Source organism: Dasypus novemcinctus, chromosome 1 (assembly GCF_030445035.2).
Source record: "Dasypus novemcinctus isolate mDasNov1 chromosome 1, mDasNov1.1.hap2, whole genome shotgun sequence".
In the NCBI taxonomy this organism is placed as follows: Eukaryota; Metazoa; Chordata; class Mammalia; order Cingulata; family Dasypodidae; genus Dasypus; species Dasypus novemcinctus.
The window spans coordinates 100961060-100981061 of NC_080673.1; the positions used below are offsets into that span (position 1 = coordinate 100961060).

The 20002-nt window shown below is 37.6% G+C and overlaps 1 protein-coding gene and 1 long non-coding RNA gene across 2 annotated transcripts in view; one reads left to right on the forward strand and one right to left on the reverse strand.

The window, feature by feature from the left end:
- Positions 1 to 20002, forward strand: part of EMCN (endomucin) — a 239097-nt gene that overhangs the window by 184192 nt on the left and 34903 nt on the right. The window lies entirely within an intron of this gene.
- The window catches only part of LOC111764985 (uncharacterized), a 219129-nt gene that overhangs the window by 87766 nt on the left and 111361 nt on the right, over positions 1 to 20002 (reverse strand). The gene's annotated exons all lie outside the window — the stretch shown is intronic.

Consider the following 20002-nt stretch of genomic DNA (forward strand, 5'->3'; position numbering starts at 1 on the left):
ACAATAGAATGAAGCTATACATCAATAACAGAAGGAGAAATAGAAAATCCACAAATAAGTGGAATTTAATAACATACTCTTAAACAACCAATGAGTTAAAGAGTAAATCAGAAGGAAAATTATGAAATATATTGAGATGAATGAAAATGGAAATACTATATGCCAAAACCTATGGGATTCAGTGAAGGCAGGACTGAGAGGAAAACTTATAGCTGTAAATGCTTAGATTACAAAAGAAGAAAGACATCACATCAGAAAGCTCATTTAAAAACTGGATGAACTAGAAAAAGAAAAGCAAACTAAACCTAAAGTGAGCAGAAGGAAAGAAATAACAAAGATCAGAATGGAGATAAATAAAATAGAAAAAAAAATCACAAAATAAAAAATTCATTCATTTGTAAATTCATTTGAAAATATCAACAAAAATGGCAAAACTTTAAACCAACTGAGAAAAAAGGAGAGAGAATACAAATGATGAAAAATAAGAAATGAAGAAAGGGAAATTACTATAGACCTGCTGAAATAAAAAGGACTATAAGAGGATACTATGAACAACTGTATGCCAATAAATTAGATAACCTAAATGAAATGGAAAAATTCTTAGAAACACAAAAAACTACCTATATTGACTCAAAACAAAGCAAAAGATCTCAACAAACACAGTACTGGTAAAGAGATTGAATCAGTCATCAAAAAACTCCCCAAAAAGAAAAGCCTAGACTCAGTTGCTTCACAAAAGAATTCTACCAATCATTCCAAGAAGAATTAGTAACAATCCTGCTTAAACTCTTCCAAAATTCCCAAAAAAAAAAAAAAAAGAAGAAGAAGAGAAGGGAACACTACCTAACTCATTCTAGGAGGCCAACATCACCTTATTACCAAAGCCAGAGAAAGGTATTACAAGAAAAGAAAACTAAATACCAATTTCTCTTATGATTATACCTGAAAAATATTCAACAAAATACTTGCAAATCAAATTCAATAGCACATGTAAAGAATTACACATTATGGTCAAGTGGGTTTTATCCCAGACAAGCAAAGATGGCTCAACACAAGAAAATCAATTAATATAATACATTACATTAATACAATGAAGGAAAAAAGAACACATACTTATCTCAATTGATGCAGAAAAAGCATTTGACAAAATCCAGTGCACTTTCTTGAAAAAACACTTAGAACAATAGGAATAGAAAGAAATTTCCTCAACATGATAAAAGTTGTACATGAAATGCCCATAGCTTACGTTCTACTTAATGATAATGAAAAATGAAAATTTTCCCTCTAAAATCTGGAAAAAGACAAAAATGCCCACTCTCACCACAGTTACTGACCACTGTAGTGGATATTCTTGACAGAGTAATTAGGCAGGAAAAAGAGTTAAGAGATCTCCAAATGGGACAGGAAGATGTAAAACTTAATATCTACTATTTGAAGATGATATGATCCTACATACAAAAAAAATCCTGAAAAATCCACAACGAAGTTCCTAGAGCTAGTAAATGAATTCAGAAAATTTGCAAGACACAAGATCAACACCCAAAAATCAGTAGTATTTCTATACATTAAAAAATGAGCAATCAGAAGTAGAAATCAAGAAAAACATTCCATTCACAATGGCAACTAAAAGAATCAAATATCTAGAAATAGACCTAACCAAGGATATAAAGGACTTGTACATAGAAAACTACAAAACACTGATAATAAATTAAAGTAGACCTAAAGAAATAAAAGGATATTCCATATTCATTGATTGGAAGACTAAATATTGTTAGGATGTTAATCTTACCCAAGGCAATCTATAGATTACGTACAATCCTAAACATAATTCCAACTATCTTTTTTTCAGAAATGGAAAAGCCAATCATCAAATTTATATGGAAGGGTAAGATTCCCCAAATGGCTAAAGCCATCTGAAAAAGAAGAATGAAGCTGGAGAATTCACACTTCCCATCTTAAAACTTTATTATTGCAAAGCCACATTAATCAAAATAGCATGGTAATGGCAAAAGGACAGACCTATAGACCAATGGAATCAAGTTGAGAGCTCAGAAATCAACCCTCATATTTATGGGCAACCAATTTTTTTTTTTAATAAGGAGGCACAGGCCACACAATTGGGAAAGAAAAGTCTCTTCAACAAATTATGCTGTGAAAACTGGATCTCTATCTGAAAAAAAAAAAAGGAGGATCCCAAACTCATGCTAAATACAAAACTCAATTCATAATGGATCAAAGACCTAAATATATAATGTAGAACTATAAAACTCCTAGAAGGAAACGCAAGGAAGCATTTTCAGGACTTTGTGTTAGGAAATGATTTCTTAGACTTTACACTCAAAATATAAGAAACAAAAGAAAAATAGTAAAGTGGAAACCCAAAAAAAATTTTTAAAATTTCATTCCTTAAATGACTTTATCATGAAAGTAAATTGGCAAGTTAAACAATGGGAGAAAGTATTTGGAAACCACACATCTGTAAAAGGTTTAATATCCAGATTATATAAAGAAACACTTCAATTTAAAAACAAAAAGACAAACCAATTAAATAATAGGCAAAATGCTTGCATAGGTATCTCTCCAAAGAAGAGATACATATGACCAAAAAGGAAATGCAAATCAAAATCACAATGAGATACCATTCCATACCCATTAGAATGGCTACTACATTAAAAAAATGAAAAATCATAAGTGTCAGAGAAGATGTAGAGAAATAAGAACACTTATTCAGTGCTGGTGACAATGTAAAATGGTGCAGACACTGTGGAAGACAGTTTAATAGTTCTTCAGAAATCAAAGTATAGAAATACTATATAACCCACCAATTCCCCTTCTCAGCGTACACCCCTAAGAATTGAAAGAAGGGACTCAAAACATCTATTTGCAAACCAATGTTCATAACAGCATTATGCACAATTGCCAAAAGATGGAAGAAGCCTGTGATAGTTAGCCTAATCTGCCAACTTGTTCAGGTAGAGGTGTCCAATTGTTTGGCCAAGCAAGAACAGGGCTAATTATAATACATTTCATGGATTCTAATCATCAGTGAATTGATTGCACAGGTGGCTGGTTACATCTATTATCAACTAAGGAGATTGTTGTCAACAATGAGTGATGTTTCATCTAATCAACTGAAGGCCTTAAAAGGAGAAGCGATTTCAGCATTAAGAGAGAGAATTCCCATTTCTGTTTCAGACAGTGTCTCCTGGGAACTCACCAAGGACCTTCATTGGAGCCCCTGGTTTGCAGCCTGCCCTATGGAATTTGAGTTTGTGCATCCTAATGGTTGCATGAGACAAATTTATAAAATCTCATACTATTTACATATATCTCCTGTCAGTTCTGTTTCCCTAGAGAACACTGACTAATATAGCTTGGTACAAAGAGTGGGATGATTCTTCAGAAACAATCTTAAAAATGGGATTTCTGAATTGGCTCTGGGATTTTTGCAATTGCCTCTCTACTTTGATTAGAATTAAGGGAACTAATGACTCTCTTTCCAATAATAAAGAGGGCACTGACAGTACATGGTGTGAGTTGGCAATAGAGATATGAAAATTATTACCACTGGATACAACTAATTTCATGCTTCTAAGAGACAAGGATCTGGGTGAAAGTATTTTTAACACCTTAACAGAGTTTTATGGAGTTAAAAGGTACAGTGATATTGGCCGGCTGCTCCTAAATATGCTGGATACTGTTACAAAAGAAAGGGATGAGCTGATGGCTTCAAATTTGCAACTTAAGCACCACATCAATGATATGAAAGTTTCTATGAGGACTCTGAAAGAAAATCTTGTTTCATGCAACTGCAAACATGAAATCTCTGAAAACCAGGATCACAATCTCATTGTATGAGTAGCAGAGCTACAACAGAAACTAAAATCTCAACCTTGCATGATGTCTGCTCTGCTGTTAAAGTGAAGGCATTGATTGGAAAGGAATGGAAACCTGAGGATGGAGATGGAAACATGACTTGATGATGATATCAGGGGGGACACTGAAACCCTAAATTCTACTGAGACTTTTCCAGATAAACCTGTAATAGTTTCCCCTGTGATGGCCACTCAATGGCAAGCTTGCATCATCCAACCTCCAGCCTGCCTCAAGTAGTCTCAGACCTCTTCCCTGCCCTGAGGAAATCATCACCTAACCTCCACCCTGCCCTGACAAGCCTGCCATTCAACCCCCAGTGAGGAGATTAATCCTGTCTCACCAGATGAAACTGCAAATGCCGTGAAGAACTCTTCTAATTCTACTTACTTACCCCCACCACCTCTCTTCTCTTTTACACCTATAACTAAACTAAAGTTACAATTCCTCAAAGGTGAACTACAAATTGTTACCCATGAGGAAATACACTATCCTCTAAAAGAACTGCATGAGTTTTCCAATTTATAGAGACAGAAATCTGGGGATTATATGTGTGAATGTGTATTAAAGGTATGGGAAAATAGTTGAAGGAATATAAAGTTGGATCAGACTGAATTTATTGATATGGGCTCACTAAGCAGAATGGATTCAGTGTTGTAGCTTAAGGGGTTAGAAAGGGCTCTATCAGTTTGTTCTGGTGGCTGGCTGAAAATGGCCAACAATGCCTGAGTCTGAGATGCTCAATTTACCCTGGTATATGATCAATGAAGGGATCCAAAGGCTTAGAGAGATTGGAATGCTAGAATGGATTCACCATTTAAGACCTGTCCACCCATCCCAGAAATGTCCAGAGGACAGACCTTTTACCAGGACTGTAAGGAATAAATTTGTGAGACTACCTTCATCTTCTCTGAAGAGGTCTATGGTTACTCTTCAGTGTAGGTCAGATATTACCGTGGGAACTGTTGTAATGGGATTAGAATCCTTAAATATTATGGGAATGATCTGGATCCTGGCCTGGAAGAAGCCAAGTAGCAGCACTCAATCACCAAAGACAAAGTGGGTGTGGCTACCACAATGAAAGGCAGACTCAGAGCAGCAATCAAGAGTCTGAGACATAGAGTTATGGTATTGGCTGATCGATTATGGGGTACCTAGAAGTAAAATACATGAACACTCTACTGAATTCCTACTTTATCTGTATAAGCAGAGGGTTCTAAGTCAAGTGAACAAAATCCTAACTAGAATTACAGAAACAGAGAGTCACGGCCCCTTAATCAATTCCCAGATTTAAAACAGTTTCAGACCCAGAGCTCCATGAATGAGGAGAAGGCCAGGTTCTCTTGGGGAAGGATCCTATTACACTGAGAAAAAAATTTATACTGTTAATCTTCCTCCCAGCTTTCCCTAAATAGATTTACAGCCTTTTATCAGGGTAATTGTGATTTGGAGGAAAAGAAATGATCAGACATTTCAGGGATTATTAGACATTGGCTCAGAAGTGACATTAATTCCAGGAGACCCAAAATGTCACTGTGGTCCGCCAGTCAGAGTAAGGGCTTATGGAGGTCAAGTGATTAATGGAGTTTTAGTTCAGGTCTGTCTCACAGTTGGTCCAGTGTGTCCCCAGACCCATTCAGTGGTTATTTCCCCAGTTCTAGAATGCATAATTAGAATAGACATACTCAGTACCTAGAAGAATCCCTATACTGGATCCCTGATTTATGGAGTGAGGGCTCTTACGGTAGGAAAGGCCAAGTGGGAACCAGTAGAACTGCTCCTACCTAGCAAAGTAGTAAATCAAAAGCAATACCAAATTCCCAGAAGGATTGCAGAGAACAGTGCCACCATAAAGGACTTAAAGGATGCAGGGGTGATAATTCCAACCACATCCCTATTCAACTCTCCTATTTGGCCTGTGCAGAAAACAGATGGATCTTGGAGAATGACAGTGGATTATCATAAATTTAAGTAGGTGGGGACTCCAATTATAGCTGCTGTCCCATATGTGGTATCATTGTTTGAGCAAATCATACTCCCCCTGGCACCTGGTATGTAGATATTGATATGGCAAATATTTTTTCTCACTTGCCATTAGTAAGAACTACCAGAAACTCTTTGCTTCCAGCTAACAAGGCCAGCAATATACATTCCCTGTCCTACCTAAGGGGTATAGCAACTCTCTAGTCCTATGTCATGATATTATCTGCAGGGACATTGTCATCTCTCCCTCACACAAGACATCACACTGTTCCATTATATTTGTGGGGACCCCCTCAAGTCCTCAGAACATAGCTACTTCTGTGACCTAGGAATAAATGAAAGATTAACAACCCTTCCCAGAGGAGAGATAATACATAGATGATATCATAAACAATCATCTTCCCAAAGCAGTAAACACTCTTGATAAATGCCCTTCCTATGGGTGTAGAGAAAACATAACCAAACCCCATGTGTTCTGCACATAACCTTAACAGGAGCTCTGTTCTCATATCCTATGGAATGGCCTTGTTACCCTTTATATCACCCCTTATTTTTCCTGTCTTTTTGCAGAGCACTAACTTCATTAATTCTTTGACCAGCCTCTATCAAAGATTCTTTCCTATCTGTAAGACCCAATGAAGCTTAAGCTTGACTAAATGCCAAGGGTGTTCTTAGGTCTCTTGGCCAAACCAACTCATGCCTTTCAGGAATTGCATTGTAACAATTCTGATGACATCATGATGATTGAACCTAGCGAACAAGAAGCAACAATTATTCTAGACTTATTGGTAAGGTATTTGCATGAGAAATGATAGGAGATAAATCCAACAAAATTACAGGGGCCTTCCAGTTCAGCAAAATTTCTAGATGTCAAGTGGTGTAGGGCAGATCAATATATACCTTCTAAAGTGAAGGATAAACTGATGCATCTGACCCCCTCCTATGACCAAAAGAGAGGCACAATGTTTAATTGGCCTCTTCCAATTTTGGAAAAACACATTCTTTATTTGGGTATGCTACTATGGCCCAGTTACTGAGTGACCAAAAAAAGCTGCTAGTTTGAGTGGGGACCAGAAAAAGAGGAGGCTCTGCAATAGGTCCAGGCTGATATGCAAGCTACATTGCCACTTGGGCCATATGATTCTGTAGATCCAATGATACTGGATCAGAGACAAATACAAAAGACTTCTGGGGCCTCTAGCAAGCCTCTACAGGAGAATCACAATGCAGACCCTTAGGATTTTGTAGCAAAGCCCTACCATTATCTGCAGATAACTACTCTCCTTTGGAGAAAAAGCTTTTGGCTTGCTACTAGGCCTTGGTGGAGACTGAATGCTTAACCATGGGTCACCAAGTTTTCATAAGACCTGAGTTGCCTATCATGAGCTGAGTGTTGTGTGACCCCCCAAACCATAAAGTTGGGCATGCACAGCAGCACTTCTTCAAAAGTGGAAGTGGTACATATAAGATAGGGTTCGAGCAGGTCCTGAAGGCACAAATAAGTTGCATAAAGAAGTGGTCCAAATGTCTTTAGCCCTGAATCATGCCACATTTCTATCTCTTTCCTAGTCCACCGCTATGGTCTCTTGGGGAGTTCCTTACAATCACTTGACTGAGGCCTGGTTTACAGTTGGTTCTTCATGATTTGCAAGTACCACCTGAAAGTGTACAGGTGCAGCACTGCAGCCCCTTTCTGGGACATCCCTGAAGGATGAGCAAATCCTCCCAGTAGGCAGAACTTCTAGCAGAGCAGCTCATTGTTCATTTTGCTTGGAAGGAGAAATGACCAGAGGTGGGTTTGTACCCTGATTCAAGGGCTTTTGCCAACGGTTTAGGTGGATGGTCAGGGACTTGGAAAGAACCTGATTTGAAAATTGGTGACAAAGAGAGCTGGGGAAGAGGTATGTGGGTAGACTTTCTGAGTGGGCAAAAAAACATGAAAATACTTGTGTCCCACATGAATGCTCACCAGAGGATGACTTAAGCAGAGGGAGATTCTAATAATCAAGTGGATAAGGTGATCCAATCTATGGCTAGTACTCAGACTCTTTCCCCAGCCACTCCTGTCATTGCCCAATGGGATGATGAACAAAGTGGTCATGGTGGTAGGAATGGAGGTTATGCATGGACTCAGCAATGTGGACTTCCCCACATGCTGACTGACTTGGCTTCAGTCCCTGCTGAGTACCCAATCTGCCAGCAACAGAGACCCACACTCAGCCAGTGATATGGCCCCACAGTGGCAGGAGGATTACATTGAACTACTCCCATCAATGGCAGGGACAGCAATTTGTTCTAACAAGAATAGGCACATACTCCATATATGGGTTTGCCTTCCCTGCATGCAATGCTTCTGGCAAAACTACAATCTATGGACTTACTGACTGTCTTATCCACCATCATAGCATTCAAAACAGCATTGCTTTTGTTCAAGGAACCCACTTCACAGCAAATGACATGCGGGAATGTGCACATGCCCGTGGAATTTCACTTATCTTACCAAATTCTCCATCATCCTGAGGCAGTTGGATTCATAGAACAGTGGAATGACCTTTTGAAAAATCAATTATGGCACCAACTAGGTGGCAAGACTTTGCAGGGCTGTGGCAATGTTCTCCAGGGGGCTGTTTATGCTCTCTATCTATGTCAACTCTATAGTGCTGCTTCTCCCATAGCCAGAATTCACAGATTCAGGAATCAAGAGGTGGAAATGGAAGTGGTATCACTCACTATTATCCTTAGTGATCCACTAGGAAAATTTTTGCATCCTGTCCCTGCAACCTCAAGCTAGTCTACAGGTCTAAGTTCCAAAAGGAGGGGTGCTTACACCAGAGAATACAACAATGATTCCATTGAACTGGAAGTAAAGACTGCAACCTGGCCACTTTGAGCTCATTGTGCCACTGAATCAACAGGCAAAGAAGGGAATTACTGTACTCATTGGGGTGATTAATCCTGACAATCAAGGGGAAATAGGACTGCAACTACACAATGGGGATAAAGAAGAGTTTGCCTGAAATACAGGAGATTCCCTAGGGCATCTCTTAGTACTAGTAGGCCCTGTGATTCAAGTTAATAGAAAATTGGAGCAATCCAATCCAGGCAGGAATAATAATAGCCCAGAATTTTCTGGAATGGGAGTTTAGATCACCCTACCAGGGAAAGAATCACAGCCAGTTAAGTCCTTGCTGACATTAAAGAAACATGAGATGGAAGAAGGTAGTGATAAATACCAAGTTTAATTATGTGACTAGTTATAGAAATGAGGACTATAATGGTCATGAATATTTCTTCCTTGTTTCATTATGTTTGTATATGTATATAAAATGAGTATCTTTGCTTTCTTCCCTAACCTTTCCCCATATCATATGACATAAGTTTTATTAGTTTCATGACGTAGTATTCAAGGATGTCAAGTTTAAGAGTGAATATTACCTTATTCTGGAGGGATTTAGTGCATTTCCAGTTATACATAGGTCAGATGAATTTTGTGAGCCAGAAATATATATATATATGTGTGTATGTGTATATATATACACTACAAAAATATATGTATATATTATTGTTTTTATTAGAGAATAATTATGGTTTAAGGTGATGTGTATGACTGCCAAGTTGACAAGAGGTGGACCATAGTGATTAGGCTAATGTGTCAACTGGACCAGGTATTGGAGTCCAGTTGTTTCACCAAGCAAGTACTGGACTAATTGTAATACAAGGTCATGTCATGGACTTTAATCAACAGCAAGTTGATTGCATAGATGACTTATTACATCTACAATCAACTAAGGAGATTTTAGTCAGCATTAAATAACATCTCATCCAATCATTTGAAGGCATCAAATGAGGGGAAGTGATTTCAGCATTCAGAGAGAGAATTCACATCTCTCCTACATACAGCCAGCATATCCTGAGAACTCAAGGATCTTCATTGGAGCCCCTGGAATTTGGACTTGTGCCTCCCCACAGTTGCATAAGACAATTTTATAAAATCTCATACTATTTATAGGTGTGCTCCGTTGGTTCTCTTTCCCTAGAGAACCCTGACTAATACACAGCCCAAGTGTCCACCAACCATTGAATGGATAAATAAAATGTGGCATATATATATACTTTGGAATACTATTCAGCTGTAAAAAGGAATGAAACCCTGACACATGCAACAACATGGATGAACCCTGTAGACAATCATGTTGAGTAAAATAAGCCAGACTCAAAAGGATAGTGTATGATCTCACTCATTTGAAACAATTAGAATAAGCAAATGCACAGAATCAGAAACTAGAATAAAGGTTATCAAGGGATAGGTTGAGGAAATAGACTAGGAAGTTAGGCTTAAAATGTACAGTGTTTCTGTTTGGAATGATAGAAATGTTTTGATAATGGATGATGGTGATGGTAGCACAACATTTTGAATGCAATTAATAGCACTGGAATATATACCCAAATGTGATTAAAAGAGGAAATGTTGGATTGTAGATATATGGTAATAGAATATTTTTTAAATCCAAAGATCATTACACAAACAGTGAGACCTAAGTTAAACCATGGACTTCAGTTAATAGTACAATAATAAAAATGTGCTGTCATCAAACAACCAGCAAGATGGTGGCAGAGTAAGGAGCTCCTAGAATCAGGTACAGGGCTGTTAGTAAACACCCAGAGCTGTCTAGAGCTAGCTGAAACACCTGTTTGGGGCTTCCAGGAGGCCAGAAGAGCATCTTGCAACATCCTTTAAGGAATGGAAGGAGGAGACTGCCCATCTGCAAAGAAAACTCATAAGTAGAGTGATTCACACCATGGGGGCCTGTGCCCATCCTCCACTGGAAGCATAAGCTATCTCAGCAGCTGTTCCATGGTTGGAATTGAAAGCTACACTTCCCAAAAATGAGGGAGAAAAAGATGGTTGGGTACCAATTTCAATTACTCATGAGTAAATTCAGTGGGCTAAAGTGTATAATCCTGAGAACAGCTAAAGTTTGAACCTGTCCAAGTCAGAAAGAGGCTGGTTGCTGCCATCTTAACTCCAAACCTGGCAAGATGGGGAAGTGGGACAGACTGAAAATCACAGGGCTGTTAAGGACCGGCTTCTTTCTATCCAGATCATATTGCAGCTCTAGCCTAGGCCCCAGCCCCACCTCCAGCAGGAAGGAAACTAGGGGTACCTGTGACAGCCTCTCTGGGAAATTACCAGCCACGCTGTGGAGGCCAGTGATCATCCTACTCTGGCGGCATGAACCACCCAGGGAGCTATTCTGTGGCTGGAATTGGAAGCTCCATTTCCCAAAAACGGGGGAGGAGGAGATGGTTGGGTGCCAATTTCGGCTACTGATTGGTAGACTTGGCTGGCTAAAATATAATCCTGGGAACAGCTTGGGTGTGAATCTGCCCAAGCTGGAAGGAGGTCAGTGGCCACCATTTGACTCCACCCCCAGCCTGAGGGGAAGCCTGGCTGACCAAAAATCATGGTGTGGGTAGGAACTGATTTCTCTCACCCAGATCAGCCTGCAGCCCTAGCCTAGGCTTTAGCCCCGCCTCTGGCACGGAGAGAGGCTGGCAGGCCCTGCACCAGGCTATCCAGGTAACTGCAGGTACCTTTGACTGGCACAGACTGAAAATTGGAAGTCTACCGGGGTGACTGAGGTCATCTGTGACCTGCACTACATAGATTGCTGCCCACACCTGCAGCTCCATTCTTGCCCCAGGCAGGGGAGAAAGGGGAGCAAAGCTTTATCAGTCTCTCTGGGCAACTACAGTCTAGGCTTGCATGACTTGAATTATTCTACACAGCTGTGACTTTGTCCCTACCCTGGCAAAGGAGAAAGTTGAAAGAAGCTTTAAAAAGTCCCTGGCACAATGAGGGCAGCTTGAGTCCTCACAGCTTACAGCACCAACTAAATGCTTGGCTCCTACTGCACAACCAGCAAGGAAGAAAGGGCAGGAAGCCCTGAACTAAAGAGAAAAACCATACCAAAAATAAATAATCTAGTAAGCCAAATGACAAGACACCAACAGTTAAAGGAACAAGATAAGCCAGGTGATGACATAAAGCAGTTGAGACAACTAATCACAGATGTTCAAACAAATCTCCTTAATAAATTCAATGAGATGGCTAAAGAGATTAAGGATATTAAGAAGACACTGGATGAGCACAAAGAAGAATTTGAAAGCATACATAGAAAAATAGCAGGTATTATGGGAATGAAAGATACAATAAATGAAATTTTAAAAACATTGGAACCATATAATAGATTTGAGGAGGCAGAGGAAAGGATTGGTGAGCTTGAAGAAATGGCCTCTGAAAATGGAACATACAAAAGAACAGTTGAAGAATAGAATGGAAAAAATTGAACAAGGTCTCAGGGAACTAAATGACAGCAAAAGGTGAGCAAACATATGTGTCATGGGTGTCCCAGAAGAAGAAGGGAAAAAGGGGCAGAAGAAATATTTGAAGAAATAATGGTACAAAATTTCCCAACCCTATTGAAGGACATAGAAATCCATGTCCAAGAAGCACAACATACTCCCATCCGAAAAAAATGCTAATAGACCAACTCCGAGACACATACTCATCAGAATGCCAAATGCCAAAGACAAAGAGAGAATTCTGAGAACAGCAAGAGAAAAGCAATGCATAACATATAAGGGATACCCAATAAGATTAAATGCTCATTTCTCACCAGAAACCATGGAGGCAAGGGATAGTGGTCTGATATATTTAAGACAATTCAAGAGAAAAATCTTACAGCCAAGAATCTTATATCCAGCAAGACTGTCTTTCAAAAATGAGGGCAAAATTAGAATGTTCCCATAAACAGAAACTGAGAGAATTTCTAAGCAAGAGACAAGATTTTTAGGAAACACTAGAGCCTGAAAAGAAAAAGACAGGAGAGACCTGGAGGAGAGACTAGAAGTGAAGATTATATCAATAAAAGTAACTAAAAGTGTCAAAAGTGGTGAAAATAAAATAGGAGATAAAACTCAAAATAGTCAGGAATAAACTTCACCAATGATGTAAAGCACTGGTATTCAGAGAACTGCAACTCGATTTTAAAACAAATCAAAAAAGCCCTAAATAACTGGAAGAACATTCCATGCTCATGAATTGGAAGACTAAATATCATGAAGATGCCAATTCTACTCAAATTGATATATAGATTCAAGGCAATCCTGATAAAAAAATCCACCAGCATTAAAAAAAAACAAAATAGAAAACATGATCATCAAGTTTATTTGGAAGGGTAGGGGGTCCTGAATAGCCAGAAACATCATAAAAAGGAAATGTGAACCCTCATCTCCAAACTTCAAATCCTATAACCTAGTTATAGTGGTAAAAAGAGCATGGTACTGGCCTGAAGGCAGACACATAGAACAATGGAACCAAATTTATGGTTCAGAAATAGACCCTCACATGTATGGCCAAGTGGTTTTTGACTAGCCTGTCCAACCCACACATCTCTGGCAGAACAATCCATTCAACAAATGGTGCTGAAAGAATTGGGTATCCATAGCTGAAAGAAGGAAAGAGAACCCTTATCTCACACCTTATCTAAAAACTAACTCAAAATGGATCAAAAACCTAAAAATAACAGCAAGGACCATAAAACTTCTAGAAGAAATTGTAGGAAAATATCTTCAAGACCTGGTGGTAGATGGTATATTCTTAAAGGAGATAAGATGGACTACCGATGTTTAATGTATGTAGAAGTTTTAATTATTACTGTAAAAGTGTGGAAATGTATAGAGTGGATGGTAACACATAGTGAGTAACAGCTAGTTTATAAATGGGGATGTGACTGAAAATCGTAGTTTAGGTATGTAAATGCCAATTGACAGAATGCTAGAGAATAATCTAGGAACTGAATAGCACATTAAACCAAGAGGAGGATGAGAATTGTACAGATGCAAGAGTGTCCTTTGTGAGTGAGAGCAAATGTACATTATTACTGCAGGGTGTTGGAATTGTGGAGAAGCATGGGAAAAACACAGCTGGAGTGACCTATGGACTGTGGTTAGTAGTATTAATAGAATATTTTTGCATCTATGTGAAAGATGTACTGTGTTGATAATGAGGCAGTATGGAAAATGTGATCAAATGGACATGGTAACAATCAGATGATATTATATTATCTGTAGCAAATGTTCCACCACAGTGTAGTGTGTTGATGGAGGGGTATTGTTTGGGAATTCTGCACATGTACATGATTGTTTTATAAGTTTACAACCTCTGTCATAAAAAATATATTTAAAAATAATAGTAGAGTGGGTTGGGGGGAAAACAAATCAAATATAAGAACTATGATAGTCATAAGATTTTAACAATATTCTTTCATAATCTCTAACAAACATCTCATGACAATGCAAGGTGTTGGTGGAGGGTTGATGTATGGGACCCTTGTATGGTTTTATGCATGTTTGTTTTATAAGTTCACAACTTTTACTATACACTTAATTCTTTGTGTATGTTCAAATGTAAATGATATAAAGATAATAATAATGGGGTTGGTTGGGGGGAAATATTTTGGTTGGTAGTAATATTTTGACAATGCTCTTTAATTATTAGTTAGAAAGGTTTAACAACAATGCAAGTTATTGGTGATAGGGTGAGTTATGAGAGTCCTGTATGATGTTATATATTTGTTTTGTAAGTTCACAACTATTATTATAAACTTATTGTTTATGCATGTTTATGTATTAGTGATATACTTCAATAAATTAATTTTAAAAATATTTTTTTAAATGTGCTATCATGAATTGGAACACTGGTTCACAGCAATGCAAGGTGTTGTTGGTAGGGTAATGTATAGAAATCCTATATTTTAGGCATGATTGTTTTATAAATCCACAACTTCTCTAATAAAGGAAAAAATCTGAAAAATAGAAATTAAGAACGCTTAATTTTGGAAAGTAGTGATGTGGATGATGTGGGTGTTGCAAAGAAAGTACTCAAAATCAGTATCAGGAAAACATTGATTTCACCAATATGATCTCACCAAAATGAAATAATTAGTACATATAATTTTGTATAGTCAGAAACTAGAATGCAGGTTACCAGGAGCTAGGTTTGGGGAAGGGAATGAGGAGTTAAAGCTTAATTAGTACAGACTTTCTGTGACTTTCTGTTTCAAATGATGGAAAAATTTTGTCAAAGGATGGTGGTGATGGTTGCACAACATTGTGAATATAATGAATATTAACATCCCAGAATTGTATATTTTATTGTGGTTAAAATGGGAAATTTTAGGTTTGTGTATATGTCACCAGAATAAAAATGTAAAAGAAAACCCAGAGAACTGTACAACACAGTAAACTCTAATATAAACTATGATTATACAGTTAATAATATAATAATAATATTGTATCATCAATTTTAAAAAAGGTATCACACTAAAGTAAAGTGTCGATAGAGAAAACTGCATGTGTAAGTTGAGGTATAGGGGAGCTGTCTGCATTTTTCTTTTAAACCTACAACTTCTCTAATTTAAAAAATCAATAATATAGTAGAAGAGAGTGATTTCAGTTTTCCATATAATTTTAGTATTAAAATTTCATGTTAAGAAGTAAAAAATATTAATAACATATGCCCATTATCAGTACTTTATAATACTGTTTTATGCTTTTTATGCTAATAAAATTATACTGTGCAAAGTTTGTTCAGTTCCTTTTTTCATGAGTATATGGTTCAACTTCATATTGGAGACAAGAGTAGCTCTGGTTAAAATGTGTAAGGTGTCAGGTAGCTAGCAAAGGAGCATTGCTAACCATCTTAGTTATAAGATTAAAAGCAAACAGTTGTGCTCCCTAATACAGGTGTCATGATACAGATGATGACATAGAACAGTGGAGGGACATAGGCATTGAAATTGGGCTTCACCTCTTGTTATCTGGTAATCTTGAACAAGTTACTTAATGTCTCTGAGCTTGTTTCCGCATCTGTAAATGATGGTAATATCTGTCTCTCTGGATTGTTATGAAGTTATGAAGAGTCAATGGGAAAATATTTAACAAAGATCCTGTAGCATAGCTAATGCAAATATTAGCTATTTCCCCCCACACTTGTATACCCACCCACAGATGACTCTTCATTCCATGTGGAAAATTCAAGTAAGAGGGTTTAAAAGAAAAATTAAAAGAAAACTTGGATTAGACCCAAGCATTTTAAATAAACTATCCAGTGAAATTCATGATGTGGCCAAGTGGCCCTAAATATCTAAACAAAACTGTTCCAGAAATTGAAATATGGCCTGAGAACCAGAAGCATTTCAGGAGCTTCTGGGTAAAGGCATAGGATGAGGATAATAGGCGTGATATTAAAAAGATTGCTCAGCCTAAATATTACCTTTGCTGAGAAGCCTTTCTTGACAATTCTATCTAAAGAAGACCTCCTATTTTGCTCACTGTCCTGTGCCTGGAACCTAGAATAATGCCTAGCCCTTAACCAGCCTTAGGTAAATACATAATGAGAGGAAGTAAGAAAGGAAAAGGAGAGGGATAGAGGGATAGAAGGAGCAAGAAAGAGGGGAGAGAGGGAGGGATGCATGGAGTGAGGGAGGTAAGGAGAGTGAAAGAAAGAGAAGTATTTCCCAATTCAGAAAACCAGCAGAGAAGCAAAATGAAGTGCATAATGGTAACTTCAACTATATGCTAGAAGCATTTTAGGTATGAGGAAAGCCCTTGTTGATGTCATTTAAAAGAAAATACATTAAAGTAAATGATAGATAAATTGTAAAATTGTACTCAGTGGATTCTTATTTCAAGCCCAAATGAAAAAATAAATGGCACCCTGTGACATGGAGAACTGATACCATTCTTTTCTCTTAATAGAACATCATCAAAATACCATTTGCTTATTGCCTTCTATGTGCTAGATGGAATTTAGCTATAATTCTGTAAACTAATTATTATTGTCCCCATTTTATAGGAAGCCAAACCTGAAGCTCAAAGAGGTAAACTAAGGTTATCCAGCTCAGGAATGGCATGAGATTTAAACCTTAAACTGACTAATTTAAAGTCTAGACATCTTCTTTTATGAAGTGTAGAGATGCACTGCCTCTATGAAATATAGAGTACTTCTATCAAACATATAAATTACCTTATTAAAGTTTAAATATTAAGGGACAAAACTGTATAAGAACCTTATCAAGTTCCTATATATAATGTTATTGAAATGTTGCCTCTAAAATGAAATGCTTCTATTTTGAACCTATAGTTAGTAGTAGAGTTGCTAGGTCTATGTCCAAGAGACTTAAATCTTTGGACTGTCCATGTACTAGTTGGGCCCTGAATCTCAACAGATTTACAACACCTACTCTCTGGTTCATTGGACTCACCCAGGACAACTAACAAGGAGATGATGATTGGCAGCAACCATCCCAAGAAACAGAGAGAGTGTGTAACTACAAGAAAGATAGTCCCATACTATCTGCCCCATGGGCTTTAAGCTCCCTCTCAATTAGAGGTGGAGTGAGCATCACCATACCAGAATCCTCAGTATCTGGGAATGAATGATGGACAAGAGTAGACTGATTGCTTTTCTACTATAGACTTACTGTGATCCTAGCAATGGAAGAATTTTTTATCATTGATATGGTGGCAGAGGCCACTGGAGGTTCTGCAGGTAGGGAGAGGGAAAAATAGGTGTAATTTGGGGGCATTTTTGGACTTAGGAATTGTCCTGAATGACAATGCAATGACAGATACAGGCCATTGTATATCTTGTAATAACTTACAAATATGTGCATGCTTAGTGGCAATACTCCAATATGTGTTCATCAATTGTGGCAAATGTACCACACTAATGAAGGATACAGCTGATGTGGGAAAATGTGGGAGGACTAGGGAGTGGGGCATATGGGAAATCCCTATATTTTTATGTAACATTATGTAATCTAAGTTTCCTTTAAAAAAAATAAACAAGTCTATTTTTAAAAATAAAATGCTTTCATGTTAGTCCTGTTTTCCAATAGATTTCTATTATATCATTCAAAACACATTTCTATAGAAAATCTAGGCCTAAGGCATAATAGAAGCATTCTTACTCAAATAGAACTCTTTTTCAAAAATTGTGTTCCAGATAAAGTTAATGTATAATGATAAAATATTCATATAAGCCAAGTCATACAAGTCAAACATTGCACAGAAATCATATTTATGTCTGACAATAGTTTACTGGTCTAAAAAAGAAAACAAAGAGTGAAATTTCACTGCCTTTTAAGTCATTTTATGAAATCCCCTTACCAAGATGCTATGTGTGGCTCTAACTGGCTGATATGGGTCTGTTTCAAAGCACATATGGAAACAGTGACTTCTAGAAATAAACAAATTTAGCTGGTCTACAGTGGGAAGAAGACAGAAAAAATCCAGAGGCAGAATTTCAAAATAAGTTGAAAGAGGCCTAATGAGGAAATTGATTTCCAGAAACACACAGCCAAGAGCATCTGCAATGTAACTCCTTGGAGTCCTCAGGCCACATGCTAAGTTTGCTCTTTATGTTATAAATTCATAGAATCATTGCATTTTGATGCCCAATGGCTTCCACTCATTTTTTTTTTTATGCAGAATAGAAGCCTGGGAAGACTAAGTAACATATTCCATGTGGCACAGCTAGCTAGAAACAGCGCCACTGAGCCATTTCATTAGGTTAAAAATAAGATTTCCATTACAAACTAACAACAGCACAAAATAGCCTAAGCACAGTAGGTGATATTAACAAATTAGCAAACTACTATAAATTCTTCAATGATTTTCATTTTTATCAAACTGTTAATGGAAAATGTCATCTAATTTTAAAAAGAATTTTAGTTCTTTGGATAAAGATGCTGGTTGAATCTATAAACAAACAAATTTGCATTTAAAGCTAAGTGATCAATCTTATATTACCAAGATTCAACATTTTAGGATAATCAACTTTAAACCCAAATAAAAGTAAAGAGACTGTGGAGTCGATAATTCAGAACAACTAGGATATTAGTAGCAAAATAGTTCTTTAATAGAAGTGTGCCAATTGGCACAGAATATACAGGGACCTATTTGGACAAGAAAACAAGAAAGGATCAAAGTGACATGGAAAATAGAAGTGAATGAGATGAATCCATGGAGCATAATACATTTCCCTGCCTTGGCAGCTCTATGATACCAGCAGAGCACAGTTTTATCAATGGAAGTGTCCAGAAAGGGTTTAAAAAATAAAACACCTTACAACTATGCCAAGCTACATTTAAAAATTTTTTGTTAATCACCCTGGCAATCCTCTTGGGGATGCAAAGCTCTGAGAGTCAAGAAAAGCACAGAGCTGAGGTTTTTGCATCATGCCTCATTCTCTTGCTGTGTTTCATGCACAGACCAGGAGAAAATATACAACACAGGAATCACAAAGTGAGGCAATATGCTCTACACAATGTTCCTTCAATTAAAAGAAAAAAAAAAAAACCACTGGCAATGTCTTTTATTATTTTAATCCTTGGCAATTTCATGTTGGACTTCGACGTAAGACCATTTTCCGTTTTTGTTGCCAGCAACAGAACTTGGTCAACTGCCACTCTGAACCAGCTCCACTCTATCTTTCCTCACTATCTGTAAAGTGACCTATTTTTGCTGAGAGTGAAGAGTTCATGATCCTTCAGTACAGCAGCTTGGGGGAAGCTCTTTGCCAGACATGGGAAATGTCTGACCCTCAGGGAACCTCACAATGGATGGGTCAAGTGTTTTGTCCTTAGAGTATGTAGCAGAGTGTTGAATTAGGGAAAGGTCTTTTGGAAGGTCAGATTAAAAGAAGGAGAGCACAGCATCTGCTGATTAGTGCAACAGACTGAGAGAGACTACATACAGCCCAGACACAGGCTTCATCTCCTGGTGGGTAATTAGCGAGGCAGAGGAATGTGCCGGAAACACCATGGTACTACTCTCAGGACCCAGCAACACCACTTACTGGCCTTGTGAATGTGAGGGAGTGAGTGACTGACTGACTGAAACTCACTGTGCCTTAAATGAATAATCTTAATGTGGGAATTAACATTGGCACATTCAAGATTCCTGTTTGATAGGAAAATATCTCTGTAAAAGCCCTCTGTAAACTAAGATATTATATGAAGAGTTAGTTATTTAATGTTACCAAACAAAGCTGATTTGCTTTATCAGTACAGACACA